The following is a 17,112-nucleotide window of genomic DNA, read 5'->3' as shown; positions in this document are numbered from 1 at the left end:
CCGCCCCCCTTCCCAATGGACAAGGAGGCAGGGAAGTTGATCAATGCCCCAAATCCCACGGGAATATGGAGAACAGGGTGGAGGTTCCTTAAAAAAGTAAAAATAGAGTTGTCATATGATCCAGCAAACACAGCCCTGGGCATATATCCAGAGAAAAATATAATTCAAAAAGATACATGCACCCCAATGTTCATAGCAGCACTATTCATAATAGCCAAGACATGGAAGCAGCCTAAATGTCCATCAACAGATGAATGGATAAAGAAGATGTGGCACGTATATACAATGGAATATTACTCAGCCATAAACAGAAACGAAACTGAGTTATTTGTAGTGAGGTGGATGGACCTAGAGTCTGTCATACAGAGTGAGGTAAGTCAGAAAGAGAAAAACAAATACCATATGCTGACACATATATATGGAATCTAAAAAACACACAAAAAATGGTCATGAAGAACCTAGGGGCAAGGTGGGAATAAAGACGCAGACCTACTAGAGAATGGACTTGAGGATACGGGGAGGGGCAAGGGTAAGCTGAGACAAAGTGAGAGAGTGGCATGGACATATATACCCTACCAAATGTAAAATAGATAGCTAGTGGGAAGCAGCCACATAGCACAGGGAGATCAGCTCGGTGTTTTGTGACACCTAGAGGGGTGGGATAGGGAGGGTGGGAGGGAGGGAGACGCAAGAGGGAAGAGATATGGGGATATATGTATATGTATAACTGATTCACTTTGTTATAAAGCAGAAACTAACACACCAGTGTAAAGCAACTATACTCCAATAAAGATGTTAAAAAAAAAAGAAAATGTGGTATACACACACACACACACACACACACACACACACACACACACACAATGGAATATTACTCAGCCATAAAAAAGAAATAATGCCATTTGCAGCAACATGGATGACCTAGAGATTATCACACTAAGTGAAGTAAGATGAAGTCAAATATCATATGGTATTGCTTATATGTGGAATCTAAAAAATGATACACAGGGCTTCCCTGGTGGTGCAGTGGTTGAGAGTCCGTCTGCCATTGCAGGGGACATGGGTTCGTGCCCCAGTCCAGGAAGATCTCACATGCTGCGGAGCAGCTAGGCCCGTGAGCCATGGCCGCTGAGCCTGTGCATCCGGAGCCTGTGCTCCACAACGGGAGAGGCCACAACAGTGAGAGGCCCACATACCACAAAAGATAAAAAAAAAAAGATACACAAATGAACTTAGTTACAAAACAGAAATAGACTCACACAGAAAACAAATTTATGGTTACCCAAGAGGAAAGGTGGGGGGAGGGATAAATTAGGAGTTTGGGATTAACATATATACACTTCTATGTATAAAACAGATTACCAACAAGGACCTACTGTATAGCAGAGGGAACTGTATTCAGTATCTTGTAATAACATATAATGGAAAAGAATCTGAAAGAGTATCTACATATAGAGAGAGATATATATAGATATAAAACTGAATCACTTTGCTGTACACCTGAAACTAACACAACATTGTAAATCAACTATATTTCATTTAAAAAACCTCAAATCCCATGGGAAAGGGTGAGCTTATCCATGCATAGAGTGAGCGGGGAGCAGCTGATTCTCCCCGAGGTGGTCAAGAGGTCTTCTCAGAGGAGGCGACCCATGAGGACAGGAGATGTTCCCTCAAACCTTCTTCCAGACATGTCCTCTAAAGAGTAAAATATTGGGACTTCCCTGGCAGTCCAGTGGTTAAGACTTCACCTTCCAATGCAGGGGGTGTGGGTTCGACCCCTGGTCGGGGAGCTAAGATTCCACATGCCTCGTGGCCAAAAAACCAAAACATAAAAAACAACAAAAACAAACAAAAAAACCCAGAAGCAATATTGTATCAAATTCAATAAAGACTTTAAAAATGGTCCACATAAAAAAATCTTTAAAAAATGAAAGTAAAAATAAAGAGTAAATATTTTAGGCTTTGTTGTTTTACAGTCTTTGTCACAACTACTCAACTCTGCCCTTGTAGAGCAAAAGCAGCCACCCTTAGTAAGTGAAACAGCGTGGCTGTGTTCCAGTAAAACTTTACTTATAATCATCAAATCTTGCATTCATACAATTTCATGTGCCATGAAATCTTATTCTCTTTTTCCATTTTTTTCTAACCATTTAAAAATGTAAAAAAATTCTTGGTTTACAGGCTGCAGGCTGTAGTTTGACAATTTCTGTTCTAGATCCTTCTACAGGGTCAGACCACGATAAAATGAGTTGGTTTGTTGTTCTCTCTCCCCATGGAAATGTCACCGGGGCAGCTCTTTCCTCACTCCTCTCTGACACTGAGTTAGAGAGAGCCCAGTTCAAATCCTGCCCCCACTGTTGGTATGCTGTGGGACCTTGTGTAAGCCATGCTGTCTCTGAGCCTCCATTTCTTATCTAAAATATGGGGCTGATGCTTTGCAGGACTGCAGTGAGGATTAAATGTGATGATGTTACTGCAAGACCTCTGTGAGCAGAAATGTCACATTAAAATGGTCGCAGGACCATTACCTGTTGCTCCTGGATCCTGTGATGCCCTGTGAGGGAGAGGGGATTCCTGGTAAGTGAGATCTGGACACTTTGAAGGGGAAGAGACTTGACCTGGAGTTCAGAAGCTATGTTGTTGCTGCATCAGGGAAATCTGTGTGTCCTCCAGCAAGTTCCAGCCTTCTCTGGGCCTCATCATGCAGCCGAAGGGGAGCCTATTCTGGCCACAACTTGAAGAAAGTGGGGTCTCTGTGTTTGGGTCTTGGAGGTTCTCACGCCACAGCAGAAACCCGGGGGAAGAAGTTCATGTTCATGGAACCCTAGTATATGCCAAGCCTAGTGCTGTACCCATCAAACTGGCCCAGCAGTCTTATCAGAAACCTGGTGGAGGAAGAGGGCGTTGGCTAAGAGCACAGGCTCTGGATGCCTCGATGCCTGTACCAGCCCTGCCGCCAAGAAGGGGCGTTCCTTCAATTCCGCTCCTCGCGCCCACCCCCATAGCGAACACATTTCCCTCTCCATCATCTAAGCCTCTCTCTCTCCATCTGTTTCTATTGAGCAATCTAGCCACAGAGTCACTCCTCTCTCCTCTCATTTCAGCTGTCCCCACCCACAGCTTTGGCTTCCAGCTACTTTTTCCTATGACTCATTGTCCCCCACCTCCCCCACCCTCCGTGCCCCCCCCCCCCACACACACACCTGGGCTCCCAGCCTCTCTCTCTCCATCCCCGGTCTCATGGAGGAAGCCAACCCATCTAACAGAGCCTCCTTCCCTCCCATCGCCCAGCCCACATTAGCATAAACAAACACCTTCATTTCCATAGAATACACAGAGGCTGACATCTGGTCTACCGACCGTTGCAAAAGGACTTAAAGAACAGGGAGCTTTTCATCAGGGAAGCTTTGTGGGGAAGATGTTGCCTCCCATCTCAGGAGAAAAGGACACCGTGACAGCGGAAGCAGCAGGGAACTGTCTCCCCTCTGGAAACTACCTTCTTTGTTTGTAACTCAGCTAGACTAAAAAAAATAGCCTCTCTACTGGGCAGGGCTGCTGAATAACAGCCACCTAGAGTGACATGTTTAGGTGACACTCACAGGTGCCTGTTATAGAGGCAACTTTCTTAAAGGCCTTGTGTAGGTGACAGGTGTACAGGTGACATGCTCAGGTGACAGCTCTGTAAAGAAAGAGGCTCCGGGGACACATGGAGCTGGCAGCTACAGAAAATAATGACACGCTGACACACAGGTGGGAATGCACAGGTAACCGCCACATAGGGTGATATAGGCAGAAGTTGTATTTCTGTGCTAGGGACACAGGTGACATGTTTAGGAAATCACTGCACTCGTGTTCAGGTGACAGTAACACAAGCAATATGTTTGGGTGACACGACACGGGTGGTATAGAAGACAGCTCAGGGGACATCTAGACTGGTGCTTTATGAAGGAGGCAGCTTTTTGCTTAGGACTATTTCTACAGCCTCGGATGTTTCTTCCTCCACGAATGGTCCTGCTCTCTGCCAGAGGTCCAAGCCACACTTTGGGCACCATCCTTGATATCTCCTATTTCTATACTCCCCAAACACAATCAGTGACCAAGTCCTGGATGTTCTGCATCTTAAATATGTCCTGAACCATCGTCTCCCCTGTATCTCCACTGTCAACATCTTTTCTCACCTGGAATATGGGATGAATAGTTAACTGGTTTCTCTGCCTCTGCTAATCTCCCTCCTGATCTGTGCAGCAAGGTAGAACCCAGATCTTTTCAAATGCAAATGGGATTAGTGGTACTCCCCTACCTAAAGCCCTTCAAAAGCTTCTCTCTGCTCTTCGAATAAAGACCAGAATCCTTATCTGGGCCAACAGGGCTCAGCACATTTGGTTCCTGCCGTATCCCAGCTCCCCCATTCTCCAGTGACAATGGCTTTCTTTCCATTCCTCCCATGTGCCAAGTTCCTTTTTTTTCAAAAAGAAACTTTTAATTATGAAATTATTTTAGATCTACAGAAAAGTTACACAGAGAATACAGTCCCCAAACACCTCTCACCCAGTTTCCCCCATTGTTAACTCTTACAAGACCATAGTACTGTTGTCAGACTAAGAACCAGTGTTAATACATCGCTAGTAACTCAACTCCAGACTTTATCCAAATTACACCCGTTTTCCCACTAATGTCCTTTTTCTGTTCCAGAATCCCATCCAGGATCCCTCATAGGTGACAGTCCTAGGTGAATTGAGCCAAGTATCTTTTTTGATTCAGCACTTTTGATTGCGACAGTCTGTTTTCCTGAGAATATTGCATTTTCTTCCCCTGGCTACATCCTTCAAGTTACAAAGGTCACTTAGAAAGTGACCACCTGGACTAGGTGGCTGTGGAAGTTGATTGCATTGATGGCCTGGATTAACAGCCTCCCTGTATCTTGCAAAGTGCCTTTATAGTTCCTCTCACCTAGAAGTGGAGTCTATTCCCCCATTCTTGGCCTTGTGACTTGCTTTGACCAATAATATGTGGTGAAAGTGATGGTGTGCAAATTCCAAGTTTCAAAAGAATTCTCTCTCTCTCCCTCTGCCTCTGTCCTGAGAACAAGCCTCTGATGGAGGCTGAGAGCAAGTGGAGGGAGGCCTCACTTGGCCCAGCTAGTCCAGCCAAGGCCACACTCGGGATTGAACCTAGCCAACCCCAACCTTGTGAGCTATAATACATTGCTTTAAACCATCCTCATTTGGGACTGCTTGTTATGTATCCATAGCTAACTGATACAGCAGGTCTCTGCATGTCTCTCCTGAGCAGTTCTTCTCTACATTGTAACTTAATGACATGTTTGTAACTCATGAATGTCCTCCTCCCCCACACCATGCACCATAAAATCCATGAAGGCAAGATCTGCATCCAGCTCGCTTACCAGTGTATCGCAGGGCCTTGCACAGTGCTTGCCATCATGGTTGGTACTCAATCAATAGTTGCTAAATGGGTGGATGGTGAGACCTTCCAGGAGGCTATGGTGTGAGCCTCCCTCTGCTGCAAGCCATGCAGCCCCCCATCCCCTTCCCCACCCCAAGGCAGATTCTGGTTCTTATCTGCAGATCCAAGAGCTTCCAGTCACAGCTTTGATTTGGACCAATCTGCCTCTTCTCAGCACCTCATCTGAGCTTGTGCCTTCAGTGTTATCCTTCTAAAGTGGATTAAGAGGCCCAGAGACTCCCTTTCTCCAGATTTGAGCGGCATTGATCTGCATGCTGGCTAGAAGGCCTTCTGCAGATAGCAGGGCCCCTAGGGGGCTGAGGGTGAGGAGTCCTGCTCTCATCAGCCATGGGCTGCAATCAATAAACTATTAATAATGGCAAAGGTTTCTGGCAAGTTCAGTGTAATGCACTTTAGCAGCTGGAGTTTACCAACACTGACAGTGATTCTGAAGGGCAGGCAAGTAATTGTGTTTTTGAAAAGCTGGGCACAGAGATAGCGGAGACCCCACTGGCTGTCCCCATGGCTCAGGTGAGGCCAGGCAAGAGCTGGTCACCGGGGCCTCACAAGGCCCAGGGCCAGGACTGTAGTCTGTCTATATTCAGCATAAGTATTTACACCTACTGTGTACCACGCCCTGTGCTGAGCCTTAGGGGTGGGGGAAGGGGTAGACACAGAGATGCCAAGGATTTGTCTCCTGCCTCTGTGCCTCTTTGTCCAGGCTGTTCCCTCTGCTTGCACCGCTTTTCCTTGCTTATCTACACAGCAAGCCTCTAGCCATCTTTCAAAGCCTAGCATTTGAGTCTCACTTTCTCCATTTATGATCCCTCCCCTTCGGATAATTGAGAAGATGACGTGGGATAATTCAAGGTCTTAGCCCAAAATGGTGTGGCTTGAAAATCCAATGGACTAGAATCACTAGATACATAGTGGTCCTAAGGCTTTACATTCAGATGCTGCCTCTGCCAGGCAGGCTGCCCTGACTGCCCGCCCTTCCCTGTGCAGACAGAGTCCCTCTCCACCTCCCCAGGCCTGTGTCTGTCTGGGAGCACCTACCTATCCATATCATGCTACATTGGTACCCTTTTGCTTTCCCTCCCAGAGAAGCATATGAGCTACTTGAAGGCGAGCCTGGCCACGTGGTAGGTGCTCAGGGAATATTCATTGTATGAATGAGGGCGGCAGAAGCTACCAGGGCCAGGAGTTAGGTGCCCTGGGCTCTGGTCTGGGCTCTGCACCTGACTAGCTGCGGGAGGTTGGGTAAGGCCCTTTGGCTTCTTTGTGCTTCGGTTTCTCCATCTGATAACTGGGTGTTATAATATCTGCCTTGTGGGATTACAGCCTTTGGAAGGAGCTGATATTTATAGAGATTTACAATGAGAGGTGTCGTGCTAAGCATTTTACCCTATCTCCCTGGATCCTTGACACTACCCTATTATAATGCAGTATATAAAACCTGCTCTGGTATGTATTATATAGCAATAATAATATTATTAACCCCATTGTATAGATGAGGAAACTGAGGCACCCAGAGAAGAGGGAATGTGAGGAGGTCACAGAGTGAGCAGGTGGGTGCTGTGATTTGAAACCAAGCCTGATGGATGCCAGAGCCCGTGAGAGGTCTTTGGAACCCCACTGCCATCCCCACACTGTAAGTCAGATCTTCCTTTCCCAGCAAATTAATTTGATTCCCTTGGGACCGGAATTTCCCTCCACTGCTCTTGAGCATATTTCTGTTTTGAGCCTTGCCACCTCTCCAGGTTTTGAGAGCCATCTGTTTCCTCCCTGCTGGGAGAAGGGATGGTCTTTTATTTTCCTAAATTCCCTTCTTCCAGCTTCCAGTGGGCCCTTTAATTCTGATGCCTGGAGTTTGCTGAGCCAGTTGTATTCACATTCTCCACACCTGATACAACTCTACAGCCTCTGATCATCTTTCCTTTCCTGACTTTGTCTTTCCACTGGGAAGAGTCCTAGATTCTCCCAGACTGGAGATCGTGGACTTGGGAGCAGAGGGTGGGGCTGGGATGAAACAGGGAACGGATCTCTGAGTTACTTTTCCTGTACTGTTGGCAAATCAGATGATCCAGTAAGTGACTTTTGCTGAGCCTGAAACCTAAATTAATGACATGCACTTAGAGCAGAGCCTGGCATGCTGTAGGCGCTTGTCAGATTTTTTCCCCCTGCACCATGAATGTATTAAAATTTTAAAACAAACTATTAAGCGTCTACCATGTTTACGGTGTTGAATACATAACGTGGAAGAACACAGAACAATAGTGATCTTCCTCAGTTTACAATGAGGTTACATCCTGATAAACCAGTTGAAAATTAAGAATATCAGAAGTTGAAAATGCATTTAATACACCTAACCTACTGAATATCATAGCTTAGCCTCAACTACCTTAACTGTGCTCCGGACACTTCCCTTAGCCTATAGTTGGGTAAAATCATCTAACACAAAGTCTATTTTACAATAAAGTGTTGAATATCTCATGCAATTTGTTGAACACTATACTGAAAGTGAAAAACAGAATCATTACCTGGGTATAGAATGGTTGTAAATGTATCGGTTGTTTACACTCGTGATCCTGTGACTGGTTGAGAGCGTGCTGTCCTGCCCAGCAACATAAGAGAGTCTGGTAGTGCATATGGCTAGTCCGGGAAAAGACCAAAATTCAAAATCTGAAGCCCAGTTTCTACTGAATGTATGCCGCTTCTGCACCACTGTAAAGTTGAAACATTGTAAGTCGAACTATCGTAAGTTGGGGACCGTCAGACATCACTATAAAGGTGTCTCTTTTTTAGTTGAGTCTACCTATATGCCTCCTCCTTCCTAGGAGAAATCAGCTGGACATTAGTTAAGTTGACCCTGGATCAAGGTCATCATAACAAGCACCGATCTCATCCTGCCGTGTCTTCGGGGTAGTGCAATGTGTTAGGTTACTTTGTCCCTACACTATGTCTCCTGGGATCCTTGCCTTTAACCAAAAAATGTGTTGACAGGTTTATTGAGGTCTGATTGACAAACAATAAACTGTGCATAAAGTTTACACGTTCGATGGGTTTTGCCATACGTATACACCATTGAAACCATTGCCACAATCAAGATAATGAACATATCGCCCCCAAAAGTTTCCTTGTGTCCTTTTGTAATCCCCCCATTCTGCCCCCAATGCCAGGCAACCATTGATTCACTTTCTGTCACCGTTTCCTAGGATCATGTTTTCAGGGTTTCCTATAAATTGAACCATGCAGCATGTCCTATTTTTTGTTTGGTTCCTTTCACTCGTCACTGTTATCTGAGATTCATTCACATTGTTGCCTTTATTAATAGTTCATTCCTTTTTAAGGTTGAGTGGCCTCCCATTGCATGGATATACCCCCTCCTATCTATCCACTGACCTGCTGATGGATGCTTGGGCTGCTCTCTATTTGGCTATTACAAATAAAGCTGCTATGCACATATGCGGACAAGTCTTTGTATGAACGTATGCTTTCATCTCTCTTGGGTTCATACCAAGGAGTGGCATGGCTGGGCTTATTTTAACATTAAGATGTTGCTCAACTCTTTTCTACAGTGAGGACTTCTCCACTTTTTACGGCTTTTTGCCTTTGCACGCTCTGCTTGGGGTGCTTCCTTGAGAAGCAGCTCATTCTCCGTTATGTTATTCCCGCTATCAAAATGCTTCTCTCAATCCGCGGTGAGCTCCAAGCCCAGATAACAAGTCCTGTGGGAATCGTGTGGCCACGTGGATAAAAAGGTTGGGGGAGGAAGGGTGGGGGCTATGGTATTTCTCTAAGAGAAAAGTGTGCATGCCATTTGCCTCTGACCCTCTTTTCTTCTAATCTTCTTTCAGGGGGTGGGAGCTGGCAGGACAGGTGACACAGTGGTCAGTTCCTTCCCTCCACTCTACTGATTCTGCTCTGTCTGGAACTGCTCCACTTTTGTCTTCATTCTTGCTATGTCTCCCTGCCGGAGGCCCTCCAGTTTGTCCCCTCCCCACCCTGCTGCCAGAGCGACCTTCTCACAGTGAGGATCTGGCCTGTCCTTTCCCAATTTAAAACCTTCCCGTGGCTTCCATACACTGGAGGATCAAGCCCAAACTCAGTCTGACTGTAGGCTCCTCCTTGATCTGGCCCCAAACCCAGAAAGGAGGGAGGGAGGGAAGGAGGAAGGGATGGAGGGAAGAAAGGGGTGTGTGGCCTCACATCTTTTGCAAAATTCAGCAAGTGAATTTGCTGAAGAAGACTTGTCAGGACCAAACTTTTATAATCTACCCTATTTAAAAAGCATTTTGTCATGCAAAGGTCTTCATTTATATAGACTACCTCATTCTGGGCTAATGAAAAAGATTCAAGTAGCAATTGGTCCTTTGAGGCTCCGCTTTAATGAAGAGATGAGAGAGCCTTTCATTTGTACAACCATTGTTTGCATAGAGACGAAGCTTCTAAGGGGCCTGGAAATAGTTCATTCTTGCAAGTAGGTTAAACACACCCCCTGCAATCCTATTAGCCTAGTGCCTGCCCAGCTTTCCGTGATGCCTGCCGGAAAGCTCTCAAGTGGAAAGTAATGAAGTTTGACTGTTCCTGCGTCTGCCATGGTTCCTTGATTGGCGACACATTCCCTGAGGCCTGGATCTTGTTTCTCCCTCCCTCCAACACCTGCTTACTCTCCAAGTTCAAATGTCATGGCCCCAGGATGCCGGGGCAACTATTACAGAAAGCCCGCTCTACCTGTGCAGAGTCTTGAGACAGAATTAATAAAAATGGCCGTGAAGTCTGGCAGCCGTGGGTGCTATTAGGATGTTTGCTAACAAGACACTTGAAAAAGGTGCGCTGTTCTCTGACAAAGGATGGGGGTGGGGGCTGAGGCATCTACCTTTCCCCCTCCCTCGCACCTGTGCAGTTTGCGGAGCCTGGCTGGGAGCCCGTGGGCAGCTCAGGTCTGTCTGTTTGGCCCAGTTGCCCAGGTGTGCACCTGCTCAGCTGCCCCGGCTGCTTCCCTTCCCTGGTTGCTCTTTTCCTTCACAGGCCCTGGATGGCTGCACGAACGCCCCCAGCACTCAGAAATGGACTGGCTACTGGGGGTAGCATTTGTGGCAACCAGTAGGTCTGGGAAAGCACCTGGGGACAGGCAAGAAAGGGTCTGTCTAGACCTAGACCCTATCTGGGGATGGGCTCCTCTATAGGAGACCCTGGGAAGGTGCTGGGGTATAAGGCTCAAACTTGAATGTGTTCAAGAATCCCTTGGCGGGGGCTACCCTGGTGGCGCAGTGGTTGAGAGTCCGCCTGCCGATGCAGGGGACGCGGGTTCGTGCCCCGGTCCGGGAGGATCCCACATGCCGCGGAGCAGCTGGGCCCGTGAGCCATAGCCGCTGAGCCTGCGCGTCCGGAGCCTGTGCTCCGCAACGGGAGAGGCCACAGCAGCAAGAGGCCCGCCTACCGGAAAAAAAAAAAAAAAAGAAAAGAATCCCCCAGGGATTTGGTTCAGATGCAGGTTCTGGTAGGTTTCTGGGGCGGGACTTGAAAGTTTCTAACAGGCTCCCAGGCAATGCTACTGCTGCTGGTCAGCAAGCCCCAAGTCTCAGGTCCTCAGCCCTCCTCCCTTGCCTTGGGTCCATTCATCTGTCTAACCTTGCCCTCCCCCACCAGACACACTGGGAGGTCCCCTTCCATTGGCTTCACCAAACCAACCAGAACCTAGAGCTTGGAAGGCCCTCATGAGTATTGTTGAATGTAATCTGCTTGAGATGGATAGATTTTGCAGCTCTGCATGGGTCCTTGAAACCCCCAGAACCTGCCCCAAAGCTGGCTACGTGGCCTCCATCACCCTCACTCTACACTGACTTGATGCTGAATCTCACCCTACCCTCCTGGACCACACCTGTTCCTGCTCCCTGTCCCCCATCTTCTGAAAGAGATGATGTGTTCTAAATCTTTCCTGGCCTCCTGGAAGTGAGTCTACCCTCAAGATCAGCTCAGAAAGTGGGACTCAGAGACTAGACTTAGATCCAGGGCAAATGGTCTCATCCCATTTGGCGTGAACTTGGCTAAAGTCACCTGAAATGGTAAGACCTGAGCCTCCCCTGGTTCATACACTCCTGGGGAAGCTGCCTGTGAAGAGAAGTCTCAACCCCAAGGGGTCAGAAATGTTTCCCTCGCTTCCTTTGGGCCAATCCTTGGATTTTCTCCTCCAGCAAGCCCTGTCTAGGAGCAGACTGGGGAGACATTCCCCAGGCAGGTGTGCAGCTCTGGGGACTGCACCAGGCAGAGATGCTGGCAGAGGAAGGAAACTCTCCCTTGAATTTATGGATTCATCCTATGGGCACAGGGTGTACGTGGAGGAGGCTGGGAGTTTTGCTCCTTTAATATCAGATATTCCAGTCCAGCCTGGTTTTAACTAGGGCGACCAGCTAGCAGGTCCTGGGTTGTCTAAGACTTTCCTGGTTTTAGCACTGAAGATTCCTTGTCCCAGGAACCCTTCAGCTCCAGGCAAATCAGGATGCTGGTCACCTTCCATTTAACTAACGAACATACTAGAGAGAGGAGTGACTTGCCTTGGTCCAGACAGCAGTCAGCAGCAGGTCATGGATGGAGAGGCCAGGCCACCTGTGCCAGGTGACTCAGAAAGGGCCCTGGGAAATAGACCCAGATGGCCCCCTGTAGCATGGTTTGAGGATAGGTGATGGTGTTACAGAACCCCTCACATGGGGTGGGGATGGGGGACACATAATAGGTGTTCACTGAACTACTGCTGTGAATGCCATGATCCAGAGTCTCAGTGAGTCAAGGTCTCATAGAGCCAGAAAAATCTGGTGCTATTTTTACAACACAAAGCTGGAGAGTGTGGGTCCAACTTCTTCCCCGAGCCAAGCAGAAGAAGGACATGTCAGAATCTCTCAATGGGGCTGGGAGCCCTCAGCTGGGGACCCCACCACCTTCCAGACATCCCCTCTGGCTGGGGAGCCAGTCAAAGGTCTGGCCAGTCTAAATGTGGTGGGCTGACCTGGGGACACATGAGCAGCACCAATTAGAGGTGAACGGGCTGTCTCGAACCAGGCAGGGGACGGAGGGAGAGGGAACTCTGGGCAGGGGACATGGGGCAGCCGAAAAGCCCCCTTACCTAAGAGCTGAGCCCCTCCCTCAGGGCTGAGAGCTTTATTACCTTCTTCCTTGTGTTTTTCCCCTTCTTTTCAGAAACTGCCTGAACTCTTTTTTTTCCCCCCCCAGGACCTTTAAAAAGCCATTAGCGTGGGGACTTCCCTGGTGGCACAGTGGTTAAGAATCCGCCTGCCAATGCAGGGAACACAGGTTCAAGCCCTGGTCCGGGAAGATTCCTACATGCCGCCGAGCGACTAAGCCCGTGCGCCACAACTACTGAGCCCGCGAGCCACAACTACTGAGGCTGCGTGCTGCAATGACTGAAGCCTGTGTGCCTAGAGCCTATGCTCGACAACAAGAGAAGCCACCGCAATGAGAAGCCCGCGCACCGCAATGAAGAGTAGCTCCCACTCGCCGCAACTAGAGAAAGGCCAAGGGCAGCAACGAAGACCCAATGTAGCCAAAAAAAAAAAGGTCAAAAAAAAAAAAAAGCCACTACTGTGATTTTCATCCCCCTTTTCAACCTGAAAATGGTTTCCATCGTGAAACCACTCAGTGTGTATGAAATATCTGTGGCTTCCAATCAAATGAGGGGCTGGTAGTTGGAGGGGAGATAATAGAGAAGGGTGGCCAAGGGGGAGAAGTTCCAGAGCAGGCTAGCGCCCTTCCCAGCCCCCTCCCTCCATTGGTCTTCCCCTCCCCCATCCAAGGAACCTCAGACTCATCTCAGGACTTGCTCCTGGCCCCAGATTTGTGGATTGGCCATTCTGGCCCATGAGCATTAAGGTGCTGTAATTGGGGTCCAATTACTCACTACACTGACAGCTAGGGTGAGGACGAGGTGAGCCCTCATTCTGCCCCTCTGCTGACTTTGAGGGAAGGGGCTTGCTTCCCAATGGCCCACCACCGAGCTGCATCCTCCTAGGTCCTAGAATTTCATGCTGAGAAGGGACCCTTTGTGCTGGATGGGAACTTACTGGGGAGGGGGGATGCTCATCCAAATCTAGCTCAGCCTCCTAGGACTGTGTGACCTCAGGCAGGTCCCTTGCCTCTCTGGTCCTTAGCTTCTGCATCAGAGCCACAGTGAGTCCTTTGTTCTGAGGCTCAAACAATATCACTGTGGAAGGCCCCCCTCATTCCTGCCCAGAGGGGTGTCCAGAGATGGCAGCTGGGACTTCCCAGTAGGCAAACAGGGAGGGACCTGTTTCTAATGTGGGAAAACGCCCCTTGGAAATCAAATTTTATCTTCCGAAGATGAATTCCTAAGAAATCATCTAGCTCTAGGGATCCTAGTGTGGGATCCCTAGATTACCCAAGCCCAGAGAGTTAGTCACCAGGATGCTGGATGATGACATTGAGAATCACTGGTCCCTGCTGCTCTGGCCTCGTTGATGCCCGGTTGATGGAAGATGGGGGTCACTGTGCCATCCATCCTGGCCCTCCCCACCCTATTCAGCTGCCACACTGAGCCTCAGGCCTCGAATCCCAATCCCACCTCCCCGTCTCTCTGTGGACCCCATTCCTCTGCCTCTCTGGCCGGCTGCTTGCCCCTCCCCTGTGCCTCCCATGGTGATCCCTCCCCCTCTCTCCCCCTCCCCTTCCTCTCCTGGCTTCTCTTCTCTAGCTTCTTGCCGCTGCCATGGAAACGCCATGGAAACCGCTTTCTCCTCCGCATCCCGATTGATCCACTTAGCCCTTCACAGTCAGCCTGCTCAACTCAGGCTCTGGGCTGGGAGGTGGGCTAGGGCGGGAGGGGCCAAGGGGTCAGGACGTTCCTTCTACCTTGTCTCCACCCCATGCCACCCCAGGCCCAGCAGGCACGTGGCGTGCAGCATGTGCCCCGTGGAGAAGGACACTGTGTGGTGGGGAACTAGAAACCAGGCAGTGGGCCAAAGGGAACTCGGACAAGGGAAGCTGGGCAGTGAGCCTACTAGAAGCGAGGCAGAAAGGCTGAGGGTGCGAAGCTGTGCCCGCCGCCTCCTTTCTAACCCTGCGGGCGCTTTGCTTTTTAACAAGAATCTCTGCCTCTCCGTCTTTGCTTCTGTACTTGGCAGTGGGTGAGAGTTGGCATCAGCAAGACGCCAAGCCCACTGGAACCAAGCCTGCCTTCAGCAGGGGAGGGAAGGTGTGGACTCTGGCTGTCCCGGGGTTCCCTGTACTTCCCGGCACCAGTGACCACTCTGATCTTGTTCAGTGAACACAGCTGTGCCCCTACTGTGTGCAAGGCTAGGGCTAGGCCACTGGACCAAGAGATTCGTGCCTCGCTCATCTCTGCATGGCAGTTGAACACCTACTGTGTGCAAGACCCTGTGGGAGGCACGTGGAACACCGATCTCTTTCAACCCTCACAGAAGCCCTCTGAAGTAAGAAAAATAACAGTAGTAATAATAAATAATAGAGCTTCCTGTGTCAGATGCTCCCAGCTTTAATGTGCTATAGTCGAGGGATCTGGGACAAGTAGTTTCACATCCGTGCCTCGGTTTCCCCATGAGCAAAGATCAATCTTCACGACCACCTCATGAGGTAGGTATTAGTATTAACAGCCCAGTTCACAGAGGAGGAAACTGAGGAACACGGATGTTGTCTAGAACTCGTTGATGGTCACTCAGCCAGAGGATGTCAGAGCTCAGGCTTGTGCCCTGGCAGTCGGGCTCCGGAGTGGATGCCTTGAGCCCCCGTGCTCACTGCCTTTCTAGGTTCTGGGCTTCTGCAAGTTCCCTCCCCCCGTCAGCGGTCAGTGGCTGGATGGAAACACACTCCCGCAGGCTGGAGAGTCATAAAGGGGAAGTAGAATGATCAGAACCTCTAAGGCTCTAGAGCAATGATTTCTGCTCCAGGCCTCCTGCCAGCTGAGGGCGGCAGCATGGGGGCCTGGGTGCATAGCCTGGCTGTGCCTTCTGGTGACCAAGAGCAGACTGCATCATCTGCAGGGACCACTTTTTCCTGGAAGCGAACTCCAGCAAGAATCTATCACATGGGTCCCTTTAATATTGGGACCACAGTGGCCCAGAGGCCAATCTCTTCAACCCCAGTTTGACAAAAGGATCAGAAAAGAGGATCAAAGAAATGGTTCTTTACCCTTAGAAAAGCAGACAGCATGCCAAAGCATTGCAATTCGGAGAAGCCTCACCTGCTGGAGCCGGCCTGCCCCTCCAGTGTGGCTGTCAATCAGCCTGGCTTACCGCAGGGAGAGAGTCACAGGACATATCCTCAAATTCTGAGATGGACATGGCAGCCAGCTGACATTCTGTCATTTGTACCTACAATCACCCAGCGAGATGAAAATGACGAACCTCGCTGGACAGATTAGGAAACTGAGGCCCAGAGAGGCCAAGCAATTTGTCTAAGGTCACACAGCTAATGCCTGAAAGAGCTGGGGTACAAACTCAGGTCTGTCTGGCTCCTGGAGCCCATCAAGAAGGCTAAGCATCTGAGTGTGGCCTAGTGCTCCCTCTCTCCTTTGGGATGGCCCTGGGGCTGTTTCGGAACAGGACCAATTACCCCGGTTGAATAAAGCATAACTTCCTTCTCCCTGCAAACCTGCAGTTCAGCCTGGAGCCCCTCAGGAGGCCTTTCCCAACCAGGTCAGCTGATGGGTGACCCAGGGCCAAACCTGATTCCTGCTGTTTCATCAAAGCTGAGCTAAAAACAGCCTTGCTTTGGCAGTGGAAAATTGAAACTCCCAGCGTCCTCTTAAGGCTCTTAAACAGGTCAGCCCATCAAAAAACCCAATCCTTCAATCTGGATTCTCTTAAAAAGTAGGCCAGGCCAATTATGTTTTACTGTCCTGAGCAATGTGGGGCTGGGAGGGGGAAGGTCAGGCCAGGGCACCCAGGGCTGCCGGCAGGTGGGAGACAGAGAAGCCAGGCAGCCTCTCCCGTCAGCATCTTTGTCAAAACAAAATTAAGACGACTGGACTCTCACTAGCACCGAGATCCCATCCAAGGTAATAGGTATTTATCTTAGTGTGTTCCGCCTTGGGCTCGATGCCATGGGGATATGAAACCTGAAAGGCATCTTGTTCCCTGCTCTGTGTCACACCCAGCACAGTGCCTCGCACATAGAAGACATACTAGAAATATCTGTTCATACTGTCATTCATTCAATATATTTTTACTGAGTACCTATTATGTGTCAGGGCCTGCCTTGGTGCTAGGGATACAGCTGTGAACAATACAGACAAAAATCGCTGTCCTCATGGAGCTGATGTTCTAGTTGAGGGAGACAGACCATAAACAAAGCAATCTTACATTCATCATCTCCTTGTGAATTCCTCGGAGCAACTCTATGAGATGAACAACAGTATGAAAATTACCAATGCAGTAACAGAAGCTGAGAGACAAAGTCAAAGACAAGGTCTCCTCTTCATGGGCTTACTTAGGGTCTGTGTAAGAAAATTCAACAACTCAACAGTTATTCTCTTTTCATAGTAATAGAAGCCCTAATGCCTGGACACATGACTACATGAAATAAAGACTACGTTTCCCAGCCACGCTTGCAGGAGCAGTGGCCTTGTGACTACATTCTGGCCAATGGGATGTAAGT

General features: G+C 49.0%; 1 protein-coding gene across 1 annotated transcript in view; it reads right to left on the bottom strand.

The window, feature by feature from the left end:
* IGSF21 (immunoglobin superfamily member 21) overlaps positions 1 to 17,112 on the bottom strand; it is a 249,825-nt gene that overhangs the window by 41,817 nt on the left and 190,896 nt on the right. The window lies entirely within an intron of this gene.

Source organism: Mesoplodon densirostris, chromosome 2 (assembly GCF_025265405.1).
Source record: "Mesoplodon densirostris isolate mMesDen1 chromosome 2, mMesDen1 primary haplotype, whole genome shotgun sequence".
NCBI classification, from domain to species: Eukaryota; Metazoa; Chordata; class Mammalia; order Artiodactyla; family Ziphiidae; genus Mesoplodon; species Mesoplodon densirostris.
This window is presented reverse-complemented; position numbering and strand designations above follow the sequence as displayed.